Source organism: Rana temporaria, chromosome 2, assembly GCF_905171775.1.
Source record: "Rana temporaria chromosome 2, aRanTem1.1, whole genome shotgun sequence".
Classification (NCBI taxonomy): Eukaryota; Metazoa; Chordata; class Amphibia; order Anura; family Ranidae; genus Rana; species Rana temporaria.
In genome coordinates, this window is record NC_053490.1 from 347,274,108 (window position 1) to 347,289,305 (window position 15,198).

Sequence of the window (15,198 nt, forward strand, 5' to 3'; positions counted from 1 at the left end):
CTGCTACCTGGTCTTCAGTGCATTTGATCACCAAATGTTATCAAGTGGCTGTTCGAGCAGCCAAGGATTCAGCTTTTCGGCCGCAGTGTTCTGCGGGCTGCCGTATAAAAACTGATGGCTATGTTTGGCAGGGTGTCTTCCTCCCCTCAAGACTATTGCTCTGGGACGTCCCAGCAGGTAATGAATATTAGCCTGACTCTGTGTCCCATGATGTATGAAAAAGAAAATAGGATTTTTTCATCATACTTACCTGTAAAATCTTTTCTTTGAGTACGCCATGGGACACAGAGGTCCCTCCCCTCTTTTTGAGGATTCAGTGCTTGCTACAAAACTGAAGTAACTTCCTGTATGGGAGGGGTTATATAGGGGATCATATTTTAATTTTTTTCATTTTATATAGGGGAACCATTCCTGTCTAAAGACCTTGGTCTACAAGTGTCCATTCACCTGATGGAGTATAACCCAGCAGGTAATGAATACTGACTCTGTGTCCCATGATGTACACAAAAAAAAAAAAAAAGGATTTTACAGGTAATTATGACAAAAAAAAATACATTTTTTTTGTCTGTGTCCAATTGGAGAGATTTCCTCTCCTGGAGACAATAAAAAAAATCTCTCCAAAGCAAATGCAATTTTTATCAGAATTGTCACAGGAACAGGTTTGCCTTTTGGAGGATTTTGCCTGAAAACTCAAAATGTTTGGATTTCCCATACTTTTCTGTCTTGTGGCAATGGTCACCAGGACAAATAGAAGGGTTTGTTTACGTAGCTGGGGACAGAGATGTTGACAAAGGGTCTAAGGCCTGCCGCCGCCTATAAATGGGTAAAAAAGTATCCGGTTCAGCAGGGACCACCTGAATTTTGATCCATGTATGGGTAGACTGATTGTACCCAAGTCAATACATCAATCGGCTTGAATACAACCACCATATCTAATTTTAATTTATGCAATTACTGCCTGCGGCTATAGCTGCTAGTAGTAATCATTGTATTATGCCAGCCAGGAAGGCTTACCGCTCTGTACGAGGCATTCCCCCATCAACACTGAATGTGTTGATGGGAAAATCAACCAATTTTTTTTCTTTTCACCCACGGGCTACATTTTTAACACTGGCAATGTCATATCTGTGTCTGTATGTGTTTAGAGGACATTTCTAGTAAAAGCATATAACATTTAATGTGGTTTTTTTTTTTGTGTTTTTTTTTTTTTTATGGTGCCATTCACACTGATTTGCTTAGCTGCATTTAGGTATGGTCAGTTTAGTTGCATTTAGTTAACATAGATTTTATGTGGGTCCTGGATTTGATTAGTCTAAACTGTTAAAACCGGTTCAGCCATCTAAATATAGGAAAAGTTGATTTTGTAAGTAAAAGTGTTGTTTTTACTTCCCAGAGACCACCTCTTGCATTTAAAATGGCTAAACTTAGTGTGAATGAGGCCTGACCCTTCCCGAAATGTATACAAATAAAAAAAAAATGCCTTTGTGTATCCTTTCAAAAATGCAGGCTTATTGGCTAAGATGTCCAAATGCAACATGCTTTCAAGTTCATAAGCACTTATGCATAAGCTCTTCTCATGCAAACAAGTGCACAAACCCTTAACGCATTTCTAAACCCAGGAACAAAAATTTAATATATACAATTTTTCTAGTCCTTAAATGTAGTTTTCTGCATTCATTTTCTTTTTTGAGCTAAGAACCTTTTTAACAAGTACAGAAAATACCATGACTACTTCCCACCGTACTTTCATAAACATTCTCAGACATTCTCATTGCTCAGTTATTTCTGCAGCAATGATTGAGAGATGATTTTTTAGGGCTGGCGATTTCCTACAAAGAGAAAGCGGTGGAAGAGGGTCTCACCCCCCCTGCTGCTCCCTTTACCAGGTTGTTTGGGCCCACCTCACTAGAAATCCATAGTTTGCTTTATTACATTTTGAACCACTAGGACTTAGTAAACAACAATTTGTTGGCACATTATGCTGTCCTAGCATCCAAATTGACAATTATCAGAGCATGGAAGAAGCAATTTGTTTGTTTCTCTGAAGTCGAAACCAGGTTGGATGGATTTTTTATAAATTAACAGTTTATCGGTATACTTAATATTTTACTTAATTAATATACCTAATATTAATGCCAATTTTCTAAATATCACGTTGCATACTGTCACCCTAATTTCGTGGCATAATACTCGCTTACCTGTCAGGAGCCTGAGAAGGTGGCTTGAGTACCTTACGCCCTGCCGTCTTTTCCCTGTCCCCTCCCACCTAAAGAGATGAAAAGTCACGTAGTCTTGACCCTATTGTTTGTTCATCTTTTTCTCCTCTCTGCTTTCTTCCTCACTCCTTTTATTTGATACTGATAATTGGCTGATTCTAAGCTGATGCCTCTTCACTGACTACTCGAAGTTCTACATGTACTGTACCACACATGTGAGGTAATTCCGCAAATGTCAGAGCAATACAAAGACGTCCTATGTAACTCTAAAGTGGTAACCTGTAAAGGCTTTTAAAGCATTGCCTATGGAGATATTTAGGCACCATAATTTGGCGCCATTCCATAGGTGGACGCAATTTTTAAGCATGAAGGTCCGGAGAGCGGGCGTACATTACGCCGCCGTAGCGCAAATAAAATACGCTATGCCGCGCAGAGAGGCAAACATGAAATTCACAAAGCCACTGCTCCCAAAACTGTGCTGGGTTTGGAAGGCGTAAGTTGGCGTAGGTGGAAGTGGGCGTGAGCCATGCAAATGAGGCGTGACCCCATGCAAATGATGGTCCGAGCGCCAGACAGATACGTATCACGAATTGCGCATGCGCCGGGACGTAGACGCAACCCTCTGCGCATGCTCACAACCACGTCGGAACAACTGCCTAAGATACGCCGGATCACTGCGTACGCCATGAACGTAACCTACGCCCAGCCAGACACACGTCCAATGTAAACAACGTAAAATACGCCAGCTTGAGTTCCCTGGTGCAGACCTTTGCATGTCTGCTGCTGAGTTACACCTGCTTTATGGGGCTTAACTTTACGTTAGGTTTGTGAATCGCCGTATTTCCCTCATTTGCATATTTGAATGGCTAAACAATGGGAGCGTCCAGCCTAAATGTGCGCCTACGCTACACCGGCAAGTTGCGTCGGCGGGTTGAAGCCTGTTTTTAGGCATATCTTAGTTTGTGGGTCCGGCGCACAGATACAACGGTGCATATTTGCACTTAAGTGGCGTATCTGGAGATACGCCGGCGCAAGTGCTTTATGAATCCGGACCGAAATGTTTAGTATCTATTTATTCAGTATAACATCATTTTTTGGGGTATGGCCTGGAGCGGCATGTAGTAGGATGCTGGTGAGCAGATCTCTGCCAAACTAACATCTTAGGTATCACATCCTGGGATCCCATCACCTGCATTTCACCCACCTGCGGCTGCACATGTGTCCGGTGCCCCCTTAGACCATGTGGGAAATCACAGATTCTGTCACTAAACTAGCAAAAGGCCGCCGAGGAGACCAGGACCCCTCACGGCAAGATGGCGGCGCCATGCTGGGAGAGGAGCCTCATGCCGGAGCAGATATTGCACAAGTGCTTAAAGCCATAACTGCCTGCCAAGAAGCTATTGCATCCTGCCAAACCTACCTCCCTGACTGCTAGGATTGAGGAAGGGAAGGTAGATCTATCCCTCGTGCGGCAGGACTTTCAGAAGCTCCGGGACAGGGTAAAAGACACTGAGGACAGGCTGAGCATGGCGGGGCAACTCCTCTGCACCACATATGGTAAGGAAGCTTTTTCTCCCACCTTTGTGGTGGAGAGGGCCAAACGCATGTCTGTCAGACCACCTCCGGCTGGAGAACCCCCCCCCCCGCATGTTCATAGAAAAATACCTTAGCTACAGGAATCGGGATACCATACTGCGGCTCAGCAGAGAGAAAGGGGAATATCCCATATGACAACAAGATGATTGCAGTAAAATATATGTGTATATTCCCACGCCACTAGGAGGCTACCTGGCTGGTGGTAAACTGCTACAAGCACCGAAAGGGGTCAGACCTTAGCCAAGAGGGGGGGGGGGGGAGGAATTAGTAAAGAAGTGGTTCTGCGCAGTTTGAACAATATAAATATGTTTTTTTTTTTAAATAATTCTTTATTTTTATTTTCCGTATATTTCTTCACATCACTTACATATACATTCGACTTCCGTTGGAGACAGTGTACATCACATTTATAGATACAAACAAGACAAGTACAAGGGAGAAGAAAAAAAAGAAAAAAAAAAAAAGGAGGGATTGAAGTAATAAGTAGATTAATATACTTTACAAGCAAACAACACGAAGCAGGAAACCCCCCCCTTAAAAAAAAAAAAAAAAAGATAAATAAATCAATATCCCTTCCTTCTCCTCTCGCCCCCCCCCCCCCCATAGAAATTATTCCCTATTAGGGTGTTCCTTCTTTTATATTCTTATGTGCTTATCGTGCTTTCCATATTTATTTCGTGTTTTATCGTGTATGTGTTTCCTTTTTCCTAGTGTATATTTATATATATATATATATATAAAAAAAATTACGTATCTACGTATTTATTTTATTTGTGATATCTATGTGTCTGTGTTTATTTTGTGTGTGTTGTCTTATATCTCTAGTGTTTGAGGTGTTCCTTATATATTTCCCTTTGTGAATTATTTACGTCCACCAAAAAAAAAAAGCCCATTCTTTTTCTTTCCCTCCCCCCTTTCTTTACCCCTCCCCCCTCAATGTCCATTTCCTCCCATCTCCTCTCCCTTGGGTAGCAATGACAAGTGCGAGTAGATGAGAACAAGGGGAAAAATAATAAATAAATAATAACAAGAGAGAAAAAAAACAAACAAAGGGAGAAAAAAAAAAATACATAACATTCATCCAATATTGTAGTTTGCCTTCTCCAATAAGCATCCGATATGTTTTTAGAGAGAGGAGTGAGTATATGTGGCTCCAGAAAAGAATACGAGAGGTAAGGAGACAAACTCCCTTCATTACTCCTATTACATCTGTAGGGAGTGGTGTTTCCAGTCTGCCCATATGTTGTTGAATCTAGCCTGTTTGTCTCTGATCTTATGTACCCATCTCTCTGCCTCCATTATTGAATTAACTTTGTTTTTCCATTCCATAAGGGAGGGGCATCTGTTCTGTTTCCAGTACCTGGGTATTAACATTTTAGCTGCGTTTAATAAGTGCGGTATGACGCTTTTCTTATAACTATTCATAGATCCTGGTGTTCCATGAAATAAAAAGTGTATGGGTGATAGTTCTATAGATTGGTTGGTCATCTTCTTAACCCATGGTGCTATTTCTTCCCAAAATGGTCTGATCTTTCTACAGGACCACCAAATATGGAGGAATGTTCCCTTTTCTTTGCATCCCCTGCAGCAGTTTCCATCTGCTGGGGGGTATATTTGGGCTAATCGAGCTGGCGTCTGGTACCATCTGACCATAAATTTATATGATATTTCTTGGGTTTTAGAGTTTATAGATGTTGTGTATGTTGATTCTATAAGTTTTTTAATTTGTGCTGATGTAAATGTATAATTTAGCTCTTTTTCCCATTCCCTAATAAAATAAGGAATCGTGTTTTTTTGTTCACTAAGAACCAGCCTATACATTTGTGATAACAAATGGCTAGGCTTCAACATTTTCACGCACATATTCTCAAATGTCGTAAGAGACACTACTGTCCTTACTTTTGGTTTTAATTTCTTAAAAAAATGTGTCTTTTGGTAATATCTCCATTCAGCCATTCTCATATTCCCTTGTGCTGCTGTTAATTCTGCTAGGGGTATTAGGGTTCCTTGGGGGTGCATATCTTGAGCACATGGTATTCCCGTTAGATCCCCATGGACCCATTGCCCCATTCTCTTCTCCTGGTGGGAACCATGGGTATCCCTCTAGTGGAGCCAATGGGGATGTGGGTGGTGCATATTTCCCGTCTTTATTTAATCTGTCCCATATCGCTAGGGTATTCCGGGTCAGCGGAGATGTCCATTTAGAGAGCCCCCTCCCTTTAATCGGAATCCATGGTGCTCCCTTTAAGTCTCTTCCAGCCATAGTTTTTTCAGCTTGGACCCATATTTTATTTGAGGAGTCATGGCACCAATTTAATATACGTACCAGAGACGTTGCTTTGTAGTACATATATATATCTGGTAGTCCAATTCCCCCTTCCTGTTTATTTCTGCGCAGTATATCATAAGCTATTCTGGATTTTCCATCTTTCCATATGAAAGATATAAATGCTTTACGTATTTGTTTAAAGAAAACTTGTGGGATCGACATTGGTACAGTATATAAGAGATATATTATTCTAGGTATAATATTCATTTTTATTACGTTAACCCTCCCAAACCATGTCAGGGAGTGGCCTTTCCATCTCTGGAGGTCTTTCAATATCTCTACTATTAATGATCCATAATTACGCTCATACAAAAGTTTTGTATTTGCCGTAATATGAATTCCTAAATAGTGTAATGATTCTTCTTCCCAAATGAACGGGAGGTTATTCTTCAGAGATGTGGCCATTACAACCGGTACATGGCTTGGCAGTACCATAGATTTCTCAAAATGTATTTTAAAATTATACAGTTCTCCATATTTCTGTACTTCCATCATCAGTGCAGGTATGGACTCATGAGGTTTGGAAAGATAAAACAGCAGGTCATCTGCATATGCAGAGACCTTGTGTACTTCTGAACCAATGTCGACCCCAGTTATTCTCTTATTTTCCCTTACTTTACATAGAAAGGGTTCTAGCACTATTGCGAATAATAATGGTGAGAGGGGGCACCCCTGTCTAGTGCCATTCCGTATATCAAAGTTGTCCGAAAGACTCCTGTTTACCTTAACCCTGGCTCTAGGGTTAGCATATAATGCCAATATCCATCCCATCATCCGCTCCCCAAAACCTATTCCTTTTAGTACCTCTATCATAAACCTCCAGTTTACTCTATCAAATGCCTTTTCGGCATCCATTGATAGTACTACTGTTGGTTTCTTATCTGGCCCATTCTGTATCCAGTGGAGTACATGGAGGGCTCGGATGGTATTATCCTTAGTTTCTCGGCCCTTCATGAATCCCGTTTGGTCCATATGGACTAATTGAGCCAAATGATCTTCTAATCTTATAGCTAGGATTTTTGCTAGGAGTTTAGTATCTGAATTCAAGAGGGAAATAGGTCTATAGTTTGCACAAAATTGTGGATCTTTCCCTGCTTTTGGTATCACCGTCACATGTGCCGCTAGGGCTTCTGGGAGCAGAGGGTTACTATCTGTTATCTTATTGAAATAATTACATAAGGGCATTACCAGGATCTCACTGTACTTCTTATAATATACATTGGTTAGACCATCCGGTCCTGGACTTTTCCCATTTGAAAGATTTTTTATTACCTTACTTATTTCCTCCGTAGTTATCGGTCCTTCTAATTTTTTTATAATCCTTAGGGGGAGGGTTGGTAATTTAGAGTCTTTAATATATTTCTCTATCTCTTCCTTCTCTCTCCTACCTTCCCCTCTCAGAGGGGTTGTTTGTATATTATATAATTCCATGTAGAAGCAATGGAATTCTGCTGCTATTGTTTTAGTATCCTCTATTTCTTTGCTGTTTGCTGTTATTTTATGTACATGAGTAGTTTCTTGTTGTTTTTTTATTTGATTCGCTAATAATCTGCTACATTTATTTCCTTGTTCGTAAAATCGATGAGCAAGGAATCTATATTTCTCTTTATTTCTTCTATCTAAGCATTCCGAAAGTTCTATCCTTAGTGTGTCTAGTTGCCTAGCTTCTTCTGGGTCTAAGTTAGTTTTATGCTTAATCTCTCGGTCCTGTATTTTCCCCAACAGCTCCTCTATTTCCTTCCTCTTTTATATGTGTATGTGCTATTAGCTCTCCTCTGATGACAGCTTTATGTGCTTCCCAGACTATTTGATCAGATATTTCCCCATCTATGTTGTTCTCAAAGTATTCTACCAGTTTGTATTGTATGTCCTCTGCTATTTTTACATCGTCCAGCAATAATTCATTTAGGCGCCATGTCCTCTCCTGGCAGCCCCCTGGCACCAAATGAAACACTACTACCACTGGAGCATGATCAGAAATTGTTATCGATTCTATTTTGCTAGATTCCACACAGTCTAGATAATATTGGTCTACCAGAATCAAATCTAATCGGGAGTATACTTTATGAGTCTTTGAGTAATAGCTAAAGTCTCTCTTCTCCTTATTTAGTACTCTCCAGCTGTCTATTAAGTGTAGAGATCGTAGGAGTTTTTTGATATTTTTAAGAGCTCTAAAAGATAGTGGGGTTTTGCCTGTGGATGTGTCTAATTGGGGGTTGAGGGTGATATTGAAATCTCCTCCTAATATTTCAACCCCTTCCTTAAATTTTTCCAATAGCCTTAAGGTTTTAATTAAGAAGCTGGCTGTGCCGGAATTAGGTGCATAAATAGAAGCAAACATATAACATTGTCCTTGCAGCATTCCTTTGATAAAAATAAACCGTCCCTCAGGGTCCGTCTGAATCGATGTCGGCACTAGTGGACAGGCTCTTCCAAAAGCTATTGTTACTCCCTTTGCCCTTGCAATGGGCGATACTGCGTGGAACCATTGATTGTAGGGGAAAAGAGGTAACTTAGGTACTGATCCTGCCATAAAATGTGTCTCTTGTAGGAAGGCGACATCCACTGCTTGGTGCCGCAATTCCTGCCACAGACGCCCCCTTTTTTGGGGGGAACACAACCCTCTCACATTATAAGTCATAATTTTTATTAAAGTATCCATTGTTATCTAAAAAAAAAAAAGAGAAAAAAAAAAAAGAATTTTCTCTCCCTTTTTTTTTTCCTTGTATCTCTTGCCACATATCTCTTTTTCTCCTCTCTCTCCATAGACCCAAAATACATTCTACTACAATATAAACACATTTTCTGCTGCATGACATAACATATAACATGTAACAACTAACGGAGGGATAGGTCCTTGTAGGTATTTCTTATACCTCCCCGAACCACCCCACCTATCTGCTCCCATGCAGATTAACCAGTCCTTTTTCCAGGACCTACCTAATGGGGAAAAAAAAAAACAACACAAAAAAAAAAAAATTATTAGACAGTAATAAAATTACCATCTTCTGTTCCCCGGGACTCCTTATATCCTTTATATATCCTTTATATCATTATATAATTTATGTCTTATTTAAAGCTTATGTGTAGTCATTTATATTCACTTATATTCACTTATATAAAAGCAGCGAAAAATGGAAAATATTGTTCTAGACCCCTTCATCAGCTATAAGAGACAGTCAAGCTATTTCCACATTCTTCCTCATATCTCATATCTCCACCCACTTCTCTCCTCCCTAAGACGGGTGAGCGAGGCGAGTGGAGATCTTTCTAAGAGAGAGGGAAAAAAAAGAAAAAAAGGGGGGGGGGTTAGTGGTGGTGGAGGGGGTTAGGAGGGGCCAAACTCATAGGCCATTTATATCTGAATACGGTCATAATACAACTCAGCCCCCTTAATCAGTTGTCTAAAAGGATGCACTCTCTCAGTGTTCTCCCTTTAATGGGGTAGGGGAGGGCAGAGGGAACGCTAACAGAGAGGGAGAGAGAGAGAGAAAAAAAAGGGGGGGTAGCTGCAGGTGGCTGCAGGAGAAATGTGGGGGAGCCAAAAAAAAAATAGTATCCCCTTTCCATCTCTGAATGCCCCCCTTTCTCTCTCCCAACTCTCATTCCTGCTTCTTTCCTAATCTCTCCCCTCCCCCCCTTTCTCTCCACTCCCCTCTTTCATGAGTCTTTTTCTTGATACCCTGTGCCAAGGCTCCAGGCCCTGTAGGGTATTTTTCATGTTAAATCCTCTCCAGTCCTGGAAATCAGTTGGGGGAGATCTAAAGTTTCTAGAAATATTTCCAAATCATCCTTAGTCCGGAGTGTTGCCGTTTTCCCATTCCGAGAGGCTGTTAAGCGAAAGGGAAACCCCCACCGGTATCTAACACCCACCGCACGTAGTGCTTCCAACACTGGTATTACTGCCCTCCTTTGCATTAAAGTGCGGTGTGAAATGTCTGGAAATATAGAAATTTGAGCTCCCTCAAATTCTATCATAGGTGTATCCCATACAGATCTCATAATAGCTTCTTTCACCGAATATTTATGCATTTTACAGATCACATCTCTTGGCCTCTCTTTGTTTTGATAGGGGGTGTATGTCACACGGTGGACTCTATCTACCTCCAGGGCTTCTGGTGTAGTTTCTCCTAGGATTTGAAAAAATAATCTCTGCACTATTCCTAGAAGGTCCGCATTATGAGGCTTTTCAGGTAGACCTCGTATCCGTATGTTCTGGCGGCGTTCTCTGTTCTCAAAATCATCCAGTCGATCTCTATATGTGTTCAGGGCTTCTTCGTGTGATCTAGTAATGTCTCTGAGGTCATCTAATACTTGTGTGATCTCCTCCTGACCGTTTTCAATGGCCTCTACTCTGTTTCCTACCTCCCCCAGCTCTTCTTTAAGTTCGTCCACCACCTGTTTCCAAGAACGCTCTACTGTTGCTATTAGCTGTTGTATGTCTGTTTTTGTGGGAAGGGCTTTTATTTGTTCCAGGATAGCACTGATTTCTGTTACACCCCCCCCCCCCCCGTGTGTGCCATGTATACTAGAATTTCCAAGCATGTCCATTGAGCTAGTTGTGTCTTTTACCCCTTGCTCTTTAAGGGGAGGTCTATCAGGCCCTCATTAGGTGGCACAGTCATGGCAAATACTGGTACAGTACTGGAGTTTAAACGCTCATTTGATAATGAGGATTTTGTTTCTAGGGAGCTACCTCCACTCCTCCCTTGGTGTTGTTCCTCCCCCATATCGTCTCTAGCCACCCCTGTGGTTGTTGTAGGGGGGTCCTGGGGGTCCTGGCTTGTCTTTACAGGATTACCTCTCAGGGTATCTCCCCCCTCTGGCCGATAGTCCTCCCTCCCCTCAGAGTTATTACCCCCCCCACACACAGTTCATATTTTCTTTCTCGTACATCACGGGACACAGAGCGGCATATTCATTACTATGTGGGTTATATGGAGTACCTTCAGGTGATGGACACTGGCAATCTCAAACAGGAAGTGCCCCTCCCTATATAACCCCCTCCCATAGGAGGAGTACCTCAGTTTTTTCGCCAGTGTCTTAGGTGTTGGTCACGGAATAGCTTGCCTCCATATCCTTAGGATTTTGGCAGGCTAACCGGATCTGTCCAGAGTGCCTCAGTGCCGAAGTGGACAGTACCCGGGCCCCAAAATCCATGGGGTTTTGCCTATAATGCCCTCTCTGGAGGGCTGGACCCCGGGCCCAGGACTTGGAGCTTTTTTTTCAAAGCCAAAAGTATCCTGCTTGCCGGGGTGCTATATAGGTCCAGGACAGTGGTTCCTTCTAGGACCCCAGTGCCTGATGGTCTACTACACTACCCACGGAGATGGGAGAAGATTGGACTATGTTTGCTTGCAAACGTCCTGCGGCATGGAGCAGGTAAGTGGGGAGCCTGCGGAACTTGGTTCGACAGCGGGCTCCCCAGGGGTGATCAAAAGGGGGGGTAGCCTAAGTATGCTCTGCATAGGCACCTTGGTCACTATGTCTGTGTGTAGACAGGATGGTCTGATCCCCCCCCCCCCATCTCTGGTTCCCCTGTCCAAGTCTTTGCTGGCTACCTGCTGCCCTGCTGGTCAGATAGGGTCATATTTGAATTCTTTCTGGGCAAAAAACTGAGTCCTTAAGAGTCTCTGTTAGGTGCCTACCTGTCCGGGGGTTCAAATTTGCCGCCCTGCAGCCGTTGGCTCGATCCTCTCTCCCTGCCTCTGTAGCGCCTGGCGCGCGTCTCCATGTGTCTCTCTCCTTCCTGACAGGCGCGCGCGCGTGCGCGGGCACGCCAAAATAGACGGTTTCGCGCCGTTCGGGAGGAGGGGGCGGAGAGAGCGCAGGAAGAGGCGTGCCTTTGCGTCTGTTAAGAACAGACAGGCTGCATTCATGGCTCAGTCTGAGCTGATGCTGGAGGAGAGGGGACGCAGAGCGGCACTCCGGTGACCCCCGGTGGCAGGAAAGGGGTAGTACATCCTAGGCTTGGCCTAGTTTCTTTCTACAGCCAAAAATTCCCCTTTGCAGCAGGTTGGAGGCCGCAAAGGATATCTGGTGGGGCCGTGTGTTTAAAAAAAAAAAAAAAAAAAAGTATATATACATTCTATTTAAAGGAACATAATATCATAGTAAAAAAAAAAAAAAAAAAAAGAGATTTTTTTCCTTTGTTTTTTGAATAAACATACTCGGCCTCACCAGGGGTTTTTGGACACTAGTAATCCTGCTGTTCCCTAAACCTCTTAACTATTCCTAGCTGCAAACAGTCAGTTGTTGCATGCAGGGGTACCTCGGTATTGTACTATGGCTCCCAAAGGCTCAGGATCAAAAGGGGCAAAAAATGCCAAAAAACAAAAGGGCTCCCCCTCGGATTCTGAGGACATGAGTCAGGCTATGCCGGTACTCTCCCCACCTAGTAGCCAAGTTGTGGCCGCCTTGGTTGAGCCAATAGGGGGGTCTGGTGCGGCGGCTGGCCCAGATCTACCCAACCCTGTGTTTGTCACAGAGGAAATGCTAGCTGCCTCTTTGGGTGGGCTAGAGGAAAGATTGGCGGCTATGTTCGCTAAGTCTTTACCAGGCAAGAAACGGACTAGATCCCCTTCGCCTAAATTTGTATCCTCAGATGCTGAAATTCTCTCGCCGGAGGAATTAGAGTTTCAGGAGGACCTACTGGACGAGAATCCAGAGGGTTCAGAAATTGAGGAATCTACTGTTGAAGAACCATTCTCAGCCTCCCAAGCGGAGAGTCTGTGGGTCCAGTCTTTGACAGACATGGTTCACTCAGCATTTAAGTTGCCTTTACCGGAGCGCCGGGGTCCGGTAGTTTCCTCTTTGGGCTCCTTAAGGGCGCCCTTGAACAACGCAGTTTTTCCGGTCCATCCTCTTTTGGAGGAATTAATTTTCCAGGATTGGGTACGACCAGACAGAATTTTTCTGCCGCCTAAAAAATTTTCTGTTATTTACCCGTTGGAAGAGAAGTTTGCCAAAAGATGGGCGCTCCCAGCTGTGGATGCTGCCATCTCGTGTGTGAATAAATCACTAACTTGCCCGGTAGAAAACATTCAAATGTTTAAAGACCCGGTTGATAAACGTTTGGAGACTCTTTTAAAAGCTTCCTTTGCTACGGCAGGGGCAGTGGTACAGCCAGCAGTTGCTGCTATCGGAATCTGTCAAGCTTTAAAGGACCAGACTAAACAGATGCTTAAGGACATCCCTGCCCAGCAGGCAGAGGAGCTATCTGATATACCCAGAGCTCTATGCTTTGCGGTGGATGCTATAAAGGACTCTATTCAGCAGGCGTCTCGTTTATCACTATTTTTAGTGCATATGAGAAGACTCTTATGGTTAAAAAACTGGGCGGCCGAGCCCCCGTGCAAAAAGCTTCTGGCAGGTTTTCCCTTCCATGGAGGGCGACTCTTCGGAGAAGATCTGGATAAATACATTCAGACTATTTCGAGTGGTAAGAGTACGCTTTTACCAGTCAAAAAGAAGTTTCGGGGGCCTACACGTAAAAGGCAGCTTTCTCCGGCTTCGGGGCCCTCAAATTCCAGGCAGTACCGACGGCCTCCTGTACGATCAAACTTTAACAGCAAAGCGCAGGGACAGGCCTCTGGCGGCAAGAAACCTTGGTATCGCAAACCAGCTAAGCCAGCCCCTAAGTCTGCCTTATGAAGAGGCGCCCCCACCCATGAGGGTGGGGGGAAGGCTTCACCTCTTTGCAGAGGTTTGGGAAGCCACCATCCCCGACGAATGGGTCCGGTCTACTGTGGCCGCAGGTTACAGATTAGAGTTTCTAAAAATCCCTCCTCCTCATTACCAGGAGTCAAGAGTACCAGGCGACCCTGTGAAAAAAGCCGCATTGATAGCGGCATTGAATCATCTGCTATGCCAAAAGGTGATAGTAGAAGTACCAGTCCGGGAACAGGGATTGGGGTTCTACTCCAACCTGTTTATCATCCCAAAGCCCAACGGCGATGTCAGGCCAATTTTGGACTTAAAGGGAGTAAATGCGTACCTAAAGGTCCGCCCATTCCGGATGGAAACTATTCGGTCAGCTGTCGCCGTGCTCCAGAAGGACGACTTTATGGCGTCCATAGACATAAAGGATGCTTACCTTCATGTGCCAATTTTTCAGCCACATCAAGTATTTCTACGCTTCTCGGTGGCTCAACGTCATTTCCAATTTATGGCGCTCCCTTTCGGGTTGGCTACGGCCCCCCGGGTATTCACGAAGGTCCTAGCCCCAATCCTAGCCAATCTAAGGACCCAAGGGGTCACGGTCTTGGCTTACCTGGACGACCTCTTGGTTGTAGACCACTCGTCTCCTGGCCTGGAGCGAGCAGTGGCCCTCACAGTTCAGTACCTCGAAAGGTTCGGCTGGGTCCTAAATCGAGACAAGTCAGCATTCCTGCCCACAAGGCAGCTGGAATATCTCGGCATGAGATTGGATACAGAACAACAAAAGGTGTTCCTACCCCTATTAAAGGTCAAGGCCATCAAAGAGCTAATACAAATAGTTCTAAGAAAGAAAAGGCCAACTGTTCGTCTATGTATGCGACTACTAGGCAAGATGGTGGCCACATTCGAGGCGGTTCCGTACGCTCAGAGCCACACTCGCATCCTGCAGGCAGCCATCCTGTCAGCATGGAGCAAGAGGCCTCAGGCCTTAGAAATTCCTTTGCCACTCTCGCCAAGAGTGCGGCAAAGTCTATCTTGGTGGTTAAACCCTCAGAATCTCCTGAAGGGAAAGACTTTCAGTCCTGTGAACTGGAAAATAGTAACCACAGACGCCAGCCTGATTGGCTGGGGAGCAATATTGGAGGGTTGCACTCGCCAGGGCACTTGGGCAGCGGCAGAGAAGCAGTTGCCCATCAATATCTTGGAGCTCAGAGCTGCTCGACTAGCCCTCAGGGCTTGGACGTCCAAACTGCAGGGGTTCCCGGTGAGAATACAATCGGACAATGCCACGGCGGTGGCATACATAAATCACCAAGGGGGAACCAAGAGTCAAGCCGCTCAGAGAGAAGTGAGCTTGATTTTCTTGTGGGCAGAAGCCCATGTGCCCTGCATATCGGC

General features: G+C 44.0%; 1 protein-coding gene across 1 annotated transcript in view; it reads left to right on the forward strand.

The window, feature by feature from the left end:
* The window catches only part of PIK3C2B (phosphatidylinositol-4-phosphate 3-kinase catalytic subunit type 2 beta), a 1,746,470-nt gene that overhangs the window by 612,715 nt on the left and 1,118,557 nt on the right, over positions 1 to 15,198 (forward strand).